Source organism: Tauraco erythrolophus, chromosome Z (assembly GCF_009769465.1).
Source record: "Tauraco erythrolophus isolate bTauEry1 chromosome Z, bTauEry1.pri, whole genome shotgun sequence".
In the NCBI taxonomy this organism is placed as follows: domain Eukaryota; kingdom Metazoa; phylum Chordata; class Aves; order Musophagiformes; family Musophagidae; genus Tauraco; species Tauraco erythrolophus.
In genome coordinates, this window is record NC_141496.1 from 37,453,311 (window position 1) to 37,469,402 (window position 16,092).

The window sequence follows — 16,092 nt, forward strand, 5'->3', positions numbered from 1 at the left end:
GGGCCTGCAGAGAGAGCAGCAAGACAACCTGTGGCTCCCATTGACCACAGGCTTGTCCAGGATGGGTTGGGACAGAAAGAAAGTGGCACTGTGCTTCAGCATCTCAAGTCAGGGAGACTAACCTAGATAACATGAGTCAGAGCAGACCTCAGGTTGCGCTGAATTTATTATATTTCTAGAAATTTATTCTGAGATTTGTTGTTATTCTAGGGCTTATATTTTTTCTTTTATTTAGCTGTCCTTTCTTTTTTCTGCTCTTGATGCACAAAACACCGTTCCCGCACATCTGGGAAGGCGATACATTATTTTTTGCTTCAGTAAAAGAAGCCATCATTGGTTTTAAATTACATGTTCCTTGGCTCAATCTTAATATTTCAAGGTAATTACAGATAAAAGTATCATAAGAGCTTTTACATAGCTTCCAACATCATGCCATTCTCACCTTCTCCATAACTGGCTACAAGGTGAAATTCAACAACAAAAATACATTTAACTTCTCAATTCAATCGGTTCTCTAGTGAACTATGAACGTCAAATATTTTAGTCAGATTTACGCCCTTTAAGAATACATATTATTTTGCATTCAGCCCTCTGTACACATAACATAACTCATATCATCTGATGCGCAGAAGACAATCAAAGAAGTGAACTTTGAGACCTACGATCATTCATACTGTTTTGCTGAAACCTGCCTGGTTGATGTGTGAGAGTCACCTTAGAATTTTCAATGCAGAATGTAATACATTGTACTACTATTAAAGCTGCTACTACTACTTGTAGTAATAAGACTACAAGAAAAAAAAAATCCTCAGACAATTTCTGGTGAAATCGTTAAGCAACAAATTATATTTCAAAATATTTTCAGAGTCTACAAGCATTTCTGATATTGAATTATTTACTTCTGACTGAAGATGAGACCAAAACTGAACACCAAATCCAAGCCCTTGACATCATCTTCGTTGCTGACACCTCCCTATCAGTTACTCCATGCAGTTCTTTGTCATGTTTTTTTTTCATCCAAGATTTGTCACTTCAGGAGGTGATGCTCCTGACTTTGCAGGGTGGCGTGGGACTGTTGGGAACAAAAAACAGCTTCATAAAAGATGATAGAGTGATGAAAACTGTAGTTTTGACTTCTCTGCCAGTTTGCATAGGTAAGGACTGGGGGATCAAATCAGTCGTAGGAGAAAGATGTATCCTTGATGCAATTTAATCAAAACCTAAAACACGTACACTGATGAGTGTCATGCTTTCCATAAGTTCATTTTAGAGCTAAAAAAAAAATCCAAATAATTTTTTTTGTAACCCCTAGAAACAATGCTCAGTCCACTCTGTGTCTGAATACGAAAGTGTCTAAGAAATAAGTAACTGAATTCTGAGCTCATAACAAAGCAGTCAGGCATTATGAATAACGTAACCAGTGGACAGTAGATCTCTTAGCTATAATTCAGAAGCAGCACATCATTTTCAGAACTGTGAAGTCTAAAATATGTCATCCGAACATTGTGGGGGCTTACTAAATCTATTAAAACAGAAACAAGATATTTTCAGTAATCTTATTTTAACTGCCTGTATTTTACAGGAAATGTGAAAACATCACTCGGGCAGATGATGATCCCTTTCTCGACCTTGCATCTCTTGAGATGGTCTTCATCACTAGCTGCAGGATGAGGAAGACTGAGTCTGGAGACCTGTAACCCCACAGTGCAATACGGCCTCAAGCTGGACAATAACAGACATGTACTTCGAATTTGTAGCTGCCTGTCTGCCTTATACTGGCCCATGGATATCTTTGAGGTCTATAATTTTAAAGCCAGGAACGGACTATTACGATTACCTGGTTTGACCGTAACACACTTGAGAGAACCTTATCCAGTAATTCCTGCATAAATCCCAAATAATTAATTGAAATCTCTCTATATTTTAGGCTCATTCATCAGCTATTTACAGTAAAGTGAACCTCTGGCACTAGGATTTTGCTTTCCATGCAGCAGGACTTTTAGTGCCAAGAAATTTCCTGTTTCTGTTCTCACTGGGGAATCTGTGCAAAAATAGAGGAATTATTTAACTATTGGAAAAGTCCTGAAACCAGAACATGGTCTGAAATCCCAGCTGTCCCTAGGTTGGATGGCAATGTAATTCAGTCTAATAAAGTAGCATCCCAGACTAGTTACAGCGTGGTTTGAGATTATCATTGCTTAGGTGATGATCTAGCACCCCAACATCTTCCAAGGGGTGTCACTTCAAGAGAGACTTCATTTCTCACACACATGAGATGGAGGGCAGCCAGCATGGCAAAGGAATGCCATTTGCTGTCATAGTTTTCGTTCTTCCTAACACAGAGATGTCTTCTTCCATACAGTGATAGGGCCTGGGAACTTCTTGCTCGAGTTGGAGTTGAGCATTTGTAGACCAGAGACCCAAGTTATGTTTCCAGCACGCACAAAGCTCTGCTCCTTTTGTTGAGAAATACGAATCCCAGCATTTTCCAACAATCACCTCTCACTGTTTGTAGGGTAAGCTTGGATAGCAGGCTTTGGAAACAGCATGCTTTCAACTCGTCAGTGAAAAGACTTCTCTGCAATACTAAATGGATTCCAGTTCTGCAATTTTCACAAGATAAAACCAGCAGCAAAACACAGGAGTGTGCTTCATTTGGGAAGGGATCTCATTCTGTCTTCTCTTTTTCTATGTTCTAAGAAGTGGAGTATCTGAACACTGTACTCCCAGCCACATCAGGAGGTTGTGCAGGTATATCTAACTGCCTCCTAGGCAGCTTCTCAGATACCAACCGTGGTGTACTGGGTGGCAACATGAAGCTCAGATTCAAAGCTTGCCTGAGATGCTGGATAAATCCTCAGATAGCAAATTTAAGGAGATATCCATGTTGCCATGGCTACACTGCTGTTAAGTAGACAATCTTTGGGGATGTCGACATGATCTGCTGTGGTATTCCTTCTTTATGTGGATGTACTTTCATACCCTCCCCATGCCAAATGGTATCAGAGCATCTCCAGTCGGAAGAAGATTCAGGCTGGGGCTGGGTAGATGATGGTGGAGAAGTGAATAGCAGGAGCCTATGCAGATACTCAAATGGGCACTCAGGTCCTGCATCCTTATAGTAACACAGCAGTGCTATAAATTAGACTGAGGCTGGTCTGGACATTAGCTTTCGAAAGACTAAGCTATTCAGCTTCAATAAAAGCAGTTTTTCATCCTTTTCTTTTAGGGAGTCAGCTCAGTTAAAATACTTCAGCTACGTGCATTCACAAAAAGAATCAACTTGTTCATTTCCCCATACTCACTGCTTACAGCTTTCCCTCTTCTTATTTCTCTAGACTCAAAAATGCAGTTCCTACCTAGCAGAGAGCAAGCTGGGAGTCCAACGGCCTTTAGGACACAGGAAGAGAAAAGAATCATCTAAACTAGTAACAGTCACATTTATCCATTTAAGATAACAGTGCCTTGGATGCTCAGCACTCTTTGCCAGACCGTCACCTGAACAGCTATAAAGGGGACTCTGAAAATGAGTGAGGAATGTAAGCCATACAAAAATTAGAAATAGTGCATAAAAATCTATTCTCATTTCAAATACTCAGGAATTTTGCCTGAACCACACGGTAACACAGATATCAGCAATGAAGCCAGGAGAATAAGAAAGGTGCATTCAAAGTCAGAGTCAAAATTAAAGTGGCACTTGACCAAATATGAGCAAATGCTTATTTTGTATTGCTTAAGAAAATAAGCTGTTTAATACTAAGCAGCCTTCTGAAGCTGCTGGAGCATCAGTATTTTAGGCCACACTATTTTCAATTTGATATGTGCAGAAGAGGTGATATAACGGGCTGTGGCGGGAAGGCAGGTTTGGTCCACCAAGAATGACTATGCATGGTCAAGTGGATTGCTGCTCAGGGCGCGAAACTGTTGGCTCAAAATATTTTGCTGTAAAAACACAAGTCCTAATGAAACAAGTTCAGCAAATAATGTGGCAAAGGTCTGACATGAGCAGGGACGTTGTAATGAAGCTGTTCAATAGGCATTGCTTCTCTGAACTCATTTTGCTGCTCACACCTGCCCTCATTGGGCTCAGAGGGTCTCGTAAGGCACCTTTTTCTACCAGTACAGAAGGTGAAGTTTAAAGGCTGGCTGCTGTAAAGAGTTCCCCAATCTCACAGGGGTATTCTTACAATATGTCATTGGATTGCTTAGTTAGAGCCTAGAAATCATAGCACAGTGTGAGGATCACACCCAGGATTTCCAATTCAGCTTTTATTTCCTGTCAAGTGCCCCATTCAGTCTCCACTGAAGGTAATGGGAGTCTTTCTCTTCAGCTTCATTGACTTCTGGATCAGGCTGTAGTATATTCTTCTTAACAAGCCACAATCTTATATCATCTTTAAAACTGGTTAGGCACCGTTTAATGGATCAGTAATGGCCAAGGGCAGAATAATTAAAGCAGTATCTCAGTGGACTTAAGGAATTAGAAGAAAATGGAGATTTATGGAAAAAAATTCATGGTAAGAATGAAAACAATTTCCCTGCAATTGATCTGATATGCAGATGAATGCACCTTTACTCAGATTCATCTCCCTCCTCTCTTACTTAACAGACGACTTGACCCCAAACCCATTAAAACAGGGGAAAGACAAGCGTGGGTATATCCATAATAATTCATAACATTCTAATTCCACATTCAGCTTTCCTCATTTTCCCATCTTCATCAAATAGTTCTTCTGGTGAATAACAGTAATGCCTGAAAGTGTACATCTTTGAAGTGCTGGTTGAATATCAGATATTTCTAGGAGTCCTGCTTGAATTACAACAGAAATGTGCTGTTTAACCTGGGACACTATCAGCATTTAGATCTTGCAAACAGGTGGAGAAACTGAAAATAGGTAAAAAACCCTGTGAGCTTATAAGCACAGCATCCACACTGCTGTGGCATCATTATCGCTGATCACATGAGGCTCAAAGACATGGCAATACAGCCAGGAGTGTTACAGAAGGTTTTGGAAATCTGCTGTATAGTAATTTAGAGTCTAAAAATTAATTAATTATGAAGGAAATGGATATCTCAGAAATATTCACATATTCAGATCTTGTGATTAGCCTGACACGAGAAGTATGATGCCTGCTCGGTAACCAGCAGTCAGGTGTACCAAAGCAAGCTGAAAGCACACAGGAAATGTGCACACATGAAACGTGCACACACGAAACGCACACACATGCTCATGTATGCCTGTGTTGCACACCCTGTGGCGGGTAGCTTTTGAATACAACTGATGACTTAACTTCAAACTGTTGATGGGAACCGGAGGGGTTACTGACCAAGGATAATTCCCCCATATACAGGCTGTGATGTGGGTAGTCGCTGAATGACATATAATGGTACCGTGTTATTCAAGACTCAGAAGATGCTGTGGTCTGCTGGAAACGTAAGTCAATACAGCTTTCAAAGCACAAAAGAAACATGCAATCACCCACAAACACATGGTTTTCTTCCAGGGCTACAGTATTTCTGACTTCCAGATCAACCACTTAAACCAATCTGGACCAGTCTGTAGGAAGCATAATACACTGTCATACGTTGCATCTTAACTAAGCTTTTGCACCCTTTAATCTGTTTGGCCTCTTTAATCTGCTCCACTAACGCTGGAAGTTTCTGAAGAAAATAGTTTTCATTCCAAAGGCTGGAATGAAGAATATACTTTATGCTGCCAGTCATGCCAGCCATTATTGATTGATTTGTGCGGTAAAGAAAGCTTAAAGTTGTTAATTGCTGTTTTCTGCTTGTGTGTATTTTTATGGTGTGAGCTAACGGCAGGAAGAGATGAGGATGGTTCTGCTGAAGGCCGAGAACAGTGCGGACTGCTAAGCAGTAACATGTGTGAGCAGAAATGAATGACTGAGAAAAGAAGATCTAGCGAGATGTAATTAGCTTTGAACTACAGCTTCCTCTTCATTTTCAGTCAAATGTGTTCAGAGGAGTATGTGTCTTTTATTGGGAAAATGCCAAGTAAAGATGGGTGGTAGCATTTGCACGGCAGTGGAGAACGAAGCTGAGCAACATTTCTAGGTTTCATTCCAAGATATTTGGACAAACACAAAAAACATTTTGAAAGTACTTATGGGCAGAGATTTTTTTTTTTTTCCATGTTAAAGTTCTGTTCATTCTTAGGAAATTTTTAGTCTGTTTGAAAGACAGGCCACCGCTTTCCTCAAAAAAAAAAAAAAAAAAGGAAAAATCTGGAAAACTCTAAAAAAGCCATTTTTCTGTTTTAATTTTTAAAATTGTGTCTTTAAATGAATGTCAACAGGGAAATATACAGATGGTCATTCTGATTATTTTCTGAAACAATCCAGCGAAGAGAGCATTCAGTGGATATTTACGACTGCAGCACTTCCTTCCTTGACTTCTCTATATCCGAATCCCCTCCACACTGATTCTATTGTACTTAATATCTCCCATTGTTCCTCCTTTTTAGGGAGTTTTATTTCTAACCATTGAGGAAAATGACCTAATAAAAGGAAATTTTGAATAATATAATATTTTTTTTCCCATAGGAAATTATTTTCCATCTCTTGACTCTGGGTCATTTGTTTTATTTTGCTCCATTAATCAGAACATCCTGTTCAATCACTGGTGAAAATGAAATCTTGAGCAGAATTCAACTGATCCTATAGCATTTTTCCAGCTGTGTGCTCTCTCTCTCTCTCTCCCCATGTCCTCATTAAGATGCCTTTCTCCAAGATGCCAGCAGATTTCCCTTTACAGAAAGGCTTTCAGGAATAGAAAGCTGTTGACTTCTGTTCACTCTATCCCTGATATTTTCAGCTGGGGAAAAGAGAAGACAAAGACCTTTCTCTGAATCTTTTAGGATCTCCTAGTTGACAAGTCTTTGCAGATATAAGAGATGCACATATTGATGTTATGAGTTGAAATAAATGTTCCAGAATCTCTCCATCCATGAAGATTTACAAATCTGGTTAAGTCAGTTGCATGAGTCATTACGCTCTTAAGAGCGAGTGGTAGCAAAGAAAAACTTCTGTTCAATTCCCTTTTGACAGCAAATCCATTGCTGTGATGCACCATGATGTTCACATTGCCTCTGATGAGCGGTTTTACCATTCCAAACTGTTTAAAACACTTACACTCATAAAATATTAAACAACCTTGCTTTCTCCTGCAGGAAAGTACAGGGAACCTTCCTAATTCATTTACAAAGGTCTGACTCAACTTCCACATTCATTGCATTACTTAATCAATTTCCATACATACAGAAACTTATTTCCCGCCAAATGTGTCCAAATTAATTGGTGTAAGGCACATAAAATCCACTGCATATCAAAGGACACACGGCATACGCATTCTGATACTAAACGCATTTTCAATGTATTTTGAACCGTTTCCGAGAAATTCTATGTGGATTTTGAACATTTTCAAAGAAGCCAAGCTCCTTAACCATGAACTTTATATAATCTTGTTAAATAAAGTTTTAAAAAAATTATACCATCTAACTATAAGGAGAGTTTGCCTCAGAATAAACATATTATATGCTGGCGGTAAGTGAGTTTTCTTATTGCATGAGTTAACTGTGTCTAACTTACCACGGCCCATGACATTATGAGTCAGCTCTACAAATCTGATGTAGTTAGGAAATTCTCCATAAAAACTGAAGTGGAAAAGCATATTCCCTGTCTACATACAGGAATTCATATAATTAATTAAGTTTTCTATTCTACTTTATATTTTATGCTTGTGTGTTGGCTCCCAGGCCGTTTTCTGTAAAGGCTCACTGGCATCTGGGTGTATTATTCCAGAAGGCAGCACATGAAGTGTCTTATTCCCATTAATTTCTGTGATCTAGCCAAAATCAGAGTTGGGCTGAGTTTCAGACTGGAAAGGTCCCTAGGTGGTTGTCAGGTTCTATCCTTCCTCCTTGGCTTGCAGTGGTGTGACAGGTTATGGAGGCTTTGAACACTGCTTTTAATGAAACCGTTGTACCTGAAATTTACTGCCGCTTGTTCGTTAGACATGTATGGCAATTTCAGCTTTATATTTCCATTTACTGTACTGTGAAAATAAAGCTTATTTCTACCTCCTCAGTACGATTTCTTCACGTGATATGAGGTCTTCTTCCATTATATAATAGAAATAAACTTCCTTAGTATGATTGTTATTATTGCTCTGGAGTCCCCAGCACAAGAAGGACAAGGAGCTACTGGAGTGGGTCCAGAGGAGGGCCACGAAGATGATCCGAGGGCTGGAGCACCTCTGCTATGAAGACACACTGAGAGAGTTGGGGCTGTTCAGCCTGGAGAAGAGAAGGCTCCAGGGTGGTCTTATAGCAGCCTTCCAGTACTTAAAGGGGGCCTACAGGAAAGCTGGAGAGGGACTTTTTACAAGGGCGTGTAGTGATAGGACAAGGGGAAACAGCTTTAAATTGAAAGAGAGCAGATTTAGATTGGATATAAGGAAGAAATTTTTCACTCAGAGGGTGGTGAGGCGCTGGAACAGGTTGCCCAGAGAAGCTGTAGATGCCCCATCCCTGGAAGTGTTCAGGCCAGGTTGGATGAGACTTTGGGCAACCTGGTATAGTGGAGGGTTTCCCTGCCCATGGCAGGGGGTTGGAACTAGATGATCTTTGAGGTCCCTTCCAACCCTAACCATTCTATGATTCTATGATTCTATGATTTACAGCATTAAATTAACCACTTCCATCTCATGCTGCTAATGAGTTTCAGGAAATTCTCTTTTTTTTAATCTTTCCTTCTTTCAGAACAAGAGGGAGATTAAGGCATTCACCAAAGATTTCAACATTTGGCACACTGGATTGAATCAAAGTCTCAGCATTCACTTGAATGGAAACGAGAAACACCTTTATTACATATTTATAATTAGAAATAAGTGTTTAAAAGTGTCAGCCAGTTTAATATACACATGTTAAAATTACGCCTAAATTAACAATTAGCAGTAGCAGAGAAGTGTGACCAATCCGTGTATGTCTGTGAGACAGTAGATCCCAACAGCAGCTTTGTAGGTGTCCTCCAGCTCTGTGCCTCTGCCCAACGCCCGTTAGCAGTTACCCGTTTCTCTGCTCAAATATGGTCTGACTGCTGGATGTGTACTGTGCTTCTCCATCTCTTGGCATGAGCCAAGTCTACCCGCCCTGCAAGGAAAAGGGGCCCCACTATTTCTGAGGATGCTAAAAGACTACACATTCTTAGTCCTCCTGTAGAAAATATTTCAGTTATTTAGAATTCAGACTAAATAATTGATAATATTGCAGAACATGACAAACATATGGCCTCTCCTCACTGGAAAACTTCCAGCAGGTCTGTAATGTTAAAAAAAAAAATTACTCTTGCAAGTTTAGTCTCCTTTTTTGACTAGTCCTGAATGCCTAGCACAGACACCCTGTGTGAGTTAATAGGACTCTACAAGAAAGTAAGTATTCTTTTAAAAATAAATTCAAATTAAATGTAATCCTTTTAGCTTTGCCACTTTTCAAGAGCAAATGTGTAGCAACTCTACAATTAGCTGCCATTTCTTCTCTATAATATTAAAGGAACTCACAGATCTTCAGTTGCCATTGAAATGTCTCTGTTCAACCTTTCACACAAAAGATAATTATGAAAGCGCTAACATTCATTTGACCACAACCAATAAATAATTTATGAACTGGGTGTTTGAAATTATGCAAATATTATAAATACTTTTTGTTGCCTGTACATCTGAGTAAGTATGATTCAAAAGAAAGTGTGCTATGGATTAATAGATTCAACATTTAGCGGATTTGCATTTTTACAGTGTACTTTTCTTTGCTGGTTCCTACTATCTTTAGTATCATAGCTCAGAAAACAACTCCTGACAATACTGTCTCAAAGTGTATTTGAATATCCTGGCATCCCTATTCATCAGTCTCTTTGATGCTTAAAATATTTTTGCCGTCCTTCCAGAGCTTTTTATAAAGGGAGAGAGAAGTGCTGTAGTATCAAACTCACCGCAAGCCTTTTGGACCCCCTACCTCCTGTATTTATTAATTTGTTTAAATATATATTCGATTTGTGTACTATTTTGTGGTGAAACTAGTTCTGGTGCTGCTGTGAATGTAATGCCAGCCTTCAGCTGTTTGGCTATTGTTATCCTTATTGCCTAAGTACTGCGAGAACATCGATTAAAGTATTTCAAAACCAGGATACACCGTTATGGTCAACTGGTCTGACCTTTGGAGCGATGCAGGTTGTGAGGCTCACCCCAGTAATTCCTGCAACAAGCCCAGTCATATATGCCTAATAAACTGTGGTTGCACTAACGACACTTTTTGGCCACCATCCTCTAACCCACGGTCATGCAGGACAAAAGCTCATGCAAGTTACATCTGTGCAGAAGAATATTAGAGCTGAGTGCTTTTAAGTAAGTTTAACAAATTTTTCGGTGCAGCGTGGCCTATTACGGAGGTCAGAGAGCATTTTTTATGCTTTTGCAGCATTATGGATAATTATTGTTATTAATATGGCCTTCAGTCATATTGACACAGTGGAGTATTGCATTGTGGTTGTCAAAAACAGGAAATATGCAAAAAAAAAAAAGTGCATTTACAGTGCAGTTCGCTAAGAAATCTGGCAGAGTTCACAAGTATTCTTACTTTCTTTCTTCCAGAGGATTTGTAATTTGCCTCAGCAAAACGACCTTCCAGTTCCAAGCAAAGGCTTAGAAATATATACAAAGGCTACATACATTCATCGTCCTGTGTAATGCATTCGCTGCCAAAGCCCAAATCACAGGAAACATATGTAGTTTCATCTTCTGTTACAGCAATGAAGAGTGAAGCTGAAAGAACCACTGAGGCTTTATAAACTATTCATCCAAGCCTGTGCTCTGCTTCATGTGACCACAGGTCTGCTGGTTGTCTTTTGACAAATCCGTAAGAAATTCATGCCTCCGTTTGGTTGGCTCTGCGTTCCCAGCCCAGCCCAGCTGGATCCAAGATTCAGTGTGGAAATCAGCACGGATGCAAAATGGGCTGGTGTTGAGGAAATCGTTCACATACAACCCGGGACACACTGACAGGAGTGTAGTATCTCTGCTTTACAGAAACTTTCCTGTTTTGCTCCTACTCGAGTGAAAGGAGGATGCAATGATATTTTATGAAGGAAATACTCCAGTAAACAGAAAAATTGATCCATGGAAATATAAAATTCCCCTGCAACAAGAGCTGCTTTTTTTTTTCCCAAAGCCTCTTGCTAACTTCTATAGGAGTCACCCAGCTCCCAATACACAGGAGGCTTGGTCTTTAACGAAGCAAAGGTCACCACTCTGTATGGAGAAAAGCAGTAAGGACAGAGGCGGTCCCAACGAGTATAAATAGTCTTCAGCACACATTGGGCAACTATTTGGAGAACAAAAATAGTCTGTGTGTGAGGCTGTGGGGGTGGATGAGGGTAGTACAAGTGCCAATTCAAAGCCAGAGACTGGCTGACCTAGATGGGCTTCCTGACCTTTTTCCATCCTGAAAGCCTCCCCGTTCCTCGCTGGACTGGAAGTCGTCTGGCTGTAATTAGGGGCGGTTGCTGCTTTCTCTGGCTTCCTCCTTCTGCACGTTAGTTGTGTTTGGCGTGAAGCAGCGATGTTTGAAGAGAGCTTGTGCCCCCCCCTCCCACATTTGGTTAAGCCAATCAGTGGAAAAAATGACAATACTGTCTGGCATGTAATACAGGTGTTAAAATACCTTTATTAAAATAGAGGAAATAACACCTATTAGGAAGTGACCCTGAACTCACACATTTCATTATGGGTGGGAGAAAGCATTTTCCTTTCAGCATACTGTAAATGCTCTTGTTTCTTTCATGGTATTTAACAGTAGGAATGGGTGCAATCTATTTTTATTGCATTCAATTTTGTTGTAGACTCATGAAGCACTAAGTAATGACTTAGCAGGTCCTTTTTTTTTTTTTTTTTTTAAGAAATTTAGCCAAATCATAAAAACAAAATTTAAAAAACTCCACTGACAACTTTCCAGCAGCAGCGTCTGAGGTTGTTGCTGTAGAGCTATAGAGCAGCAGGAGGAGAAAAAAAAAAAAATCTAAACGACAACCTCGTTTAGAGTGTCTTCTGAGAAATTACATTCTTCTTTATCAAACAGGAACGAAGACATTCAGGAGGAGGGAGCAGAACCTCACTCATGGTCTTCTGAAACGTGTCCTCACTGCTGACGCCGAGCTGTGGGTGCAATCATGCACATCAAGCACCCATCACCATACAAAACCGCTTCAAAAGCATAGTCAGTGCCCGCTGCTCCATCTCCAAATGAAAAGCACACTGGGCGATTCAAGACGTGTGTTTCTGCTTTGGGCTTGAACAAGAGAGCATTATTTCAGAAGGATCCCAAAAATATGTTCCTAATATACAGAGATGAAAGAGCATTTCTTGTACAAGAGGAAACATTAAAATGTCCATCCTTTTTACTTCGCGCTGTTAAACACTCCAGCTCTGATTCAGGAAAGCATTTCAGTACGTACCTAAGTGCTAATGCCTGAACTGGAAGAATTACACTATCCAGGAAAAGGAGATACATCTTGCAAACACCAGTTAGTGTCTGTACGTGTGTGTGCATGTGCACGCACGTGTGTATATTATTCACCAAAAAAGCAAAATGCATAAATCAATGATACTTAAAAGACCGGGAGATGAAGAAAACACCAAATTAAGTATTGTTTTTGCAATGTAATTGTAATCAGAAAAAGAAGCCTAATTTTTGGGTGAATGTGAGATGCTAAAGAAAAATAAAGTAATTCTGCTCTGTGTTCAACCCAGTAAGACATCTCTGTGTAAGGGGGAATAGCATTCAGTGCTGAGAAATCCATCATTGAGTGCATTCAGTAGAAGCATTGGTGAATTCAGTAGTGTTCATGGACCAGAAAAATTGCCCATGGGTTTGGGGGTAAATTGTTTACCGAAGAGGGGGCGTGAAGAACTTTGTGATTGACTTCTCTGTCGATCACAGTGGGGCAGAGAGGTTTAGCACAACAACCTTCCATGCAGCTGCCATCCTTTGCAAGGGTCAGCCGCAATGCACAACCCAAAGGACACAGACATCTACGAGGCAAGAAAAATAATTAGATGATTAGGAGATAGGGATAGGAAATAGCTTACAGTTACCTTGAAAATTACGAAATGGAAAAAATGTGTTGAGAGACCTGTTGCATGGCTGGGGAGACAGGAGGAAGAGCAACAGAAGGGGCTGATATGGGGCGAATAAGAAGGTAAGGCAGACCACAAGATGCTGAGGGCCTATGACCAAGGTATTTTTGCTTGGATAAGCACAACTGCAGTCCGACTGGCCCTGAGAATTAGGGAGACGTACCCAGGGTTCGTCTTTGTCCGCGCCATGAAAAGAGGGATTGAGTGCACCCTCAGCAAGTTTGCTGATGACACCAAGCTGTGTGGTGTTGTGGACACACTGGAGGGAAGGGATGCCACCCAGAGGGACCTTGACAGCCTTGAGAGTTAGACCCATGCAAACCTCATGAAGTTCAACAAGGTCACATGCAAGGTCCTGTACAAGAGTTCGAGCAATCCTGAGTACAAGTACAGGCTGGGAGGAGAACGGATTGAGAGAAGCTCTGAGGAGAAGGACTTGGGGCTGTTGGTTGATGAGAAGCTCAACATGAGCTGGCAACATGAGCTGGCAGCCCAGAAAGCCAACTGTGTCCTGGGCTGCATCCAAACCAGTGTGGGCAGCAGGTCGAGGGAACTGATTCTGCCCCTCTACTCTGCTCTCGGAAGACCCCACTTGGAGTCCTGCATCCAGCTCTGGGGTTTCCGACACAAGAAGGACATGAAGCTGTTGGAGCGTATCCAAACGAAGGTCACGAAGACGACGAGAGACCTGAAGCACATCTCCTGTGAAGACAGGCTTAGAGAGTTGGGGTCATTCAGCCTGGAGAAGAGAAGGCTCTGGGGAGACCTTCTAGCAGTCTTTCAGTACCTAAAGGGGGCCTAAAGGAAGGCTGTTTTCTAACTTGGTAGAAATCGTGCATCCACTCTGAAACATTAGAAAGGAGCAAGGAGTGATCGTAAGCATACAGGGTAGGGCTGAAAATGCAATGGTGGGCACTGAATGTGTTAATAAGTATTGGTGTCTCTAATGTCTACAGGTCTGAGAGTTTGGTTTCTGTGGGCTGAGGATGGACTTCTTTTGAGAAGCTGGTGCTTAGAAATACCCTTTCCTCCACCAAGCTCTGAGTTATCCTTTCTTGCCAATCTCTATTACTCCGGCATGGTTATTGTTATGTTTATTTTGATTTTTAGAGTTTATCTATGGAACTGTAATAAAGAAAAGATGATTCGTCGTCAAAATCCAGATATCTAGCGGTGTACTCATATTTGCAATTTAGTGTTGCTCAGTTTTGTTTCTTTAACTGGTTTCCTTGAGCTGGCATCTCCCTGCAAATTGCAGTGAATTCACTTCTTCAAAATGTAGTACACGAGTAGAAAAGCTTTATGGTAGGATTTTCAGCCTTTCCACAAGTAGCCTAGCTGTACAAGGACAAAAAAAAAAAATCTTCAATATGAAATACTGCCAACTGACCTCACTCCTTCGTTTAGTCAAAAGGACCAAAAACTTATTTACCTATTTTTAAACATCATGATATTATACTATCATTCCTTTAGTAGAGAAAACTCAAGAAGATATGATACAGTACAAAATTTAAGGTAAAGTACAATGTATAATCTGCAAAGGAAAAATAACTTTTGGGAAGATGAATTTCCCAAGGTTTCAGTGGGACAAAATAGTCTTCTGAAAAATTTACTAGCATGTTTTGGCTGTGAACACCAGCAAAATACCACAAATAAAATATTTGCATAGCTTATAAAACACTCAAGTTGAACATTAGAAGCATCTGTTTTCAAGGAATATACTGTAATTAAAAGGACTTAAAGTGAATCAGAAGTTCAGATTCCCCAAACATTAAGCATGTCATAAACAAGTCAATTGATTGGTTCAATATACAAAGTAATGGATGGGCTGCTACATTACAAGGAAATCATTCTCTCCCGGGGCTCTGTGCCTCACATAAACCACATCAGTAAAGCAGAAATGGTTCACTGGTTTAGCCTACCCTCCAAGATTGCATTAAGCTAGATTACTACTGTAGCATGATATGGAGGATTATTTTGTCTTTCTCTGTGTGGATTTGTGTTTGAGTATGTATGGGTCCTGAAGCTTTACATATTTCAGTCCTGAAGAGAAGCCAACAGAGCAAAGAAAACTCTAATACGGAGGCATTATTTACCATCAGCATTGGAGATAATATGGAACAGCAGAAAAAAATAAAAATAAAAAGGAGAAAAAAGGCAAAAAATAATAGGGTAAGGATCATTACAATATCGTGAGGGAACTAGATAGATACTTTGGGTTGTGCAATGAACCACCGCCATTCTATGAAGAGGCTCCAAAAATCTGTGAAAACCATCCTTTGCAATTTTTCTTGCAGCTCTGAGACCAATAACATTCAAGGACTTCATTAGAAGCAGAACTGGCAAATGATAATGGCAACGCAACGTGTTTTGTCATTACAGCACCTGCTATCTGTGGGTCTTCTCTGGATACCCGCTAACTCTCACTTCTCCCGGGCACATTTTGTGGAAGGAAAATTGCAGCGTTTTTCCTTACCTATGGAAAATAACCACACTGATATTCAAAACAGTTTCACTTGCATCTGGTCCATGGAGGGAGTCATGTTCTCCTGAGAAATCTCCCACATCACAAATAAACAGCCATTCTGGAAGCAGTTTGGTTTTTTCTACGGATTGTTGAATCCTTAACAAGGTGCACAAAAATGAAGATAGTTTCAAGCATGCATCATTTTCTCATGTGCGAATTCAGTGGGTAAATGTGCAGTATGTAAGTCACCTAGACACTTCTGAGCCCACCTTCTTCCACCTTAAGCTTTTCTTCTTGTTCAGCTTTAAGACCTCTTTGCACTGATACTTGCAAGTATACTTGAAGGACACAAAGGAAAGTGATTGTACCACAGCACCGTATGTCCCATTTAGGTTAATCAAAACACGCGTTGGCAGGCCTG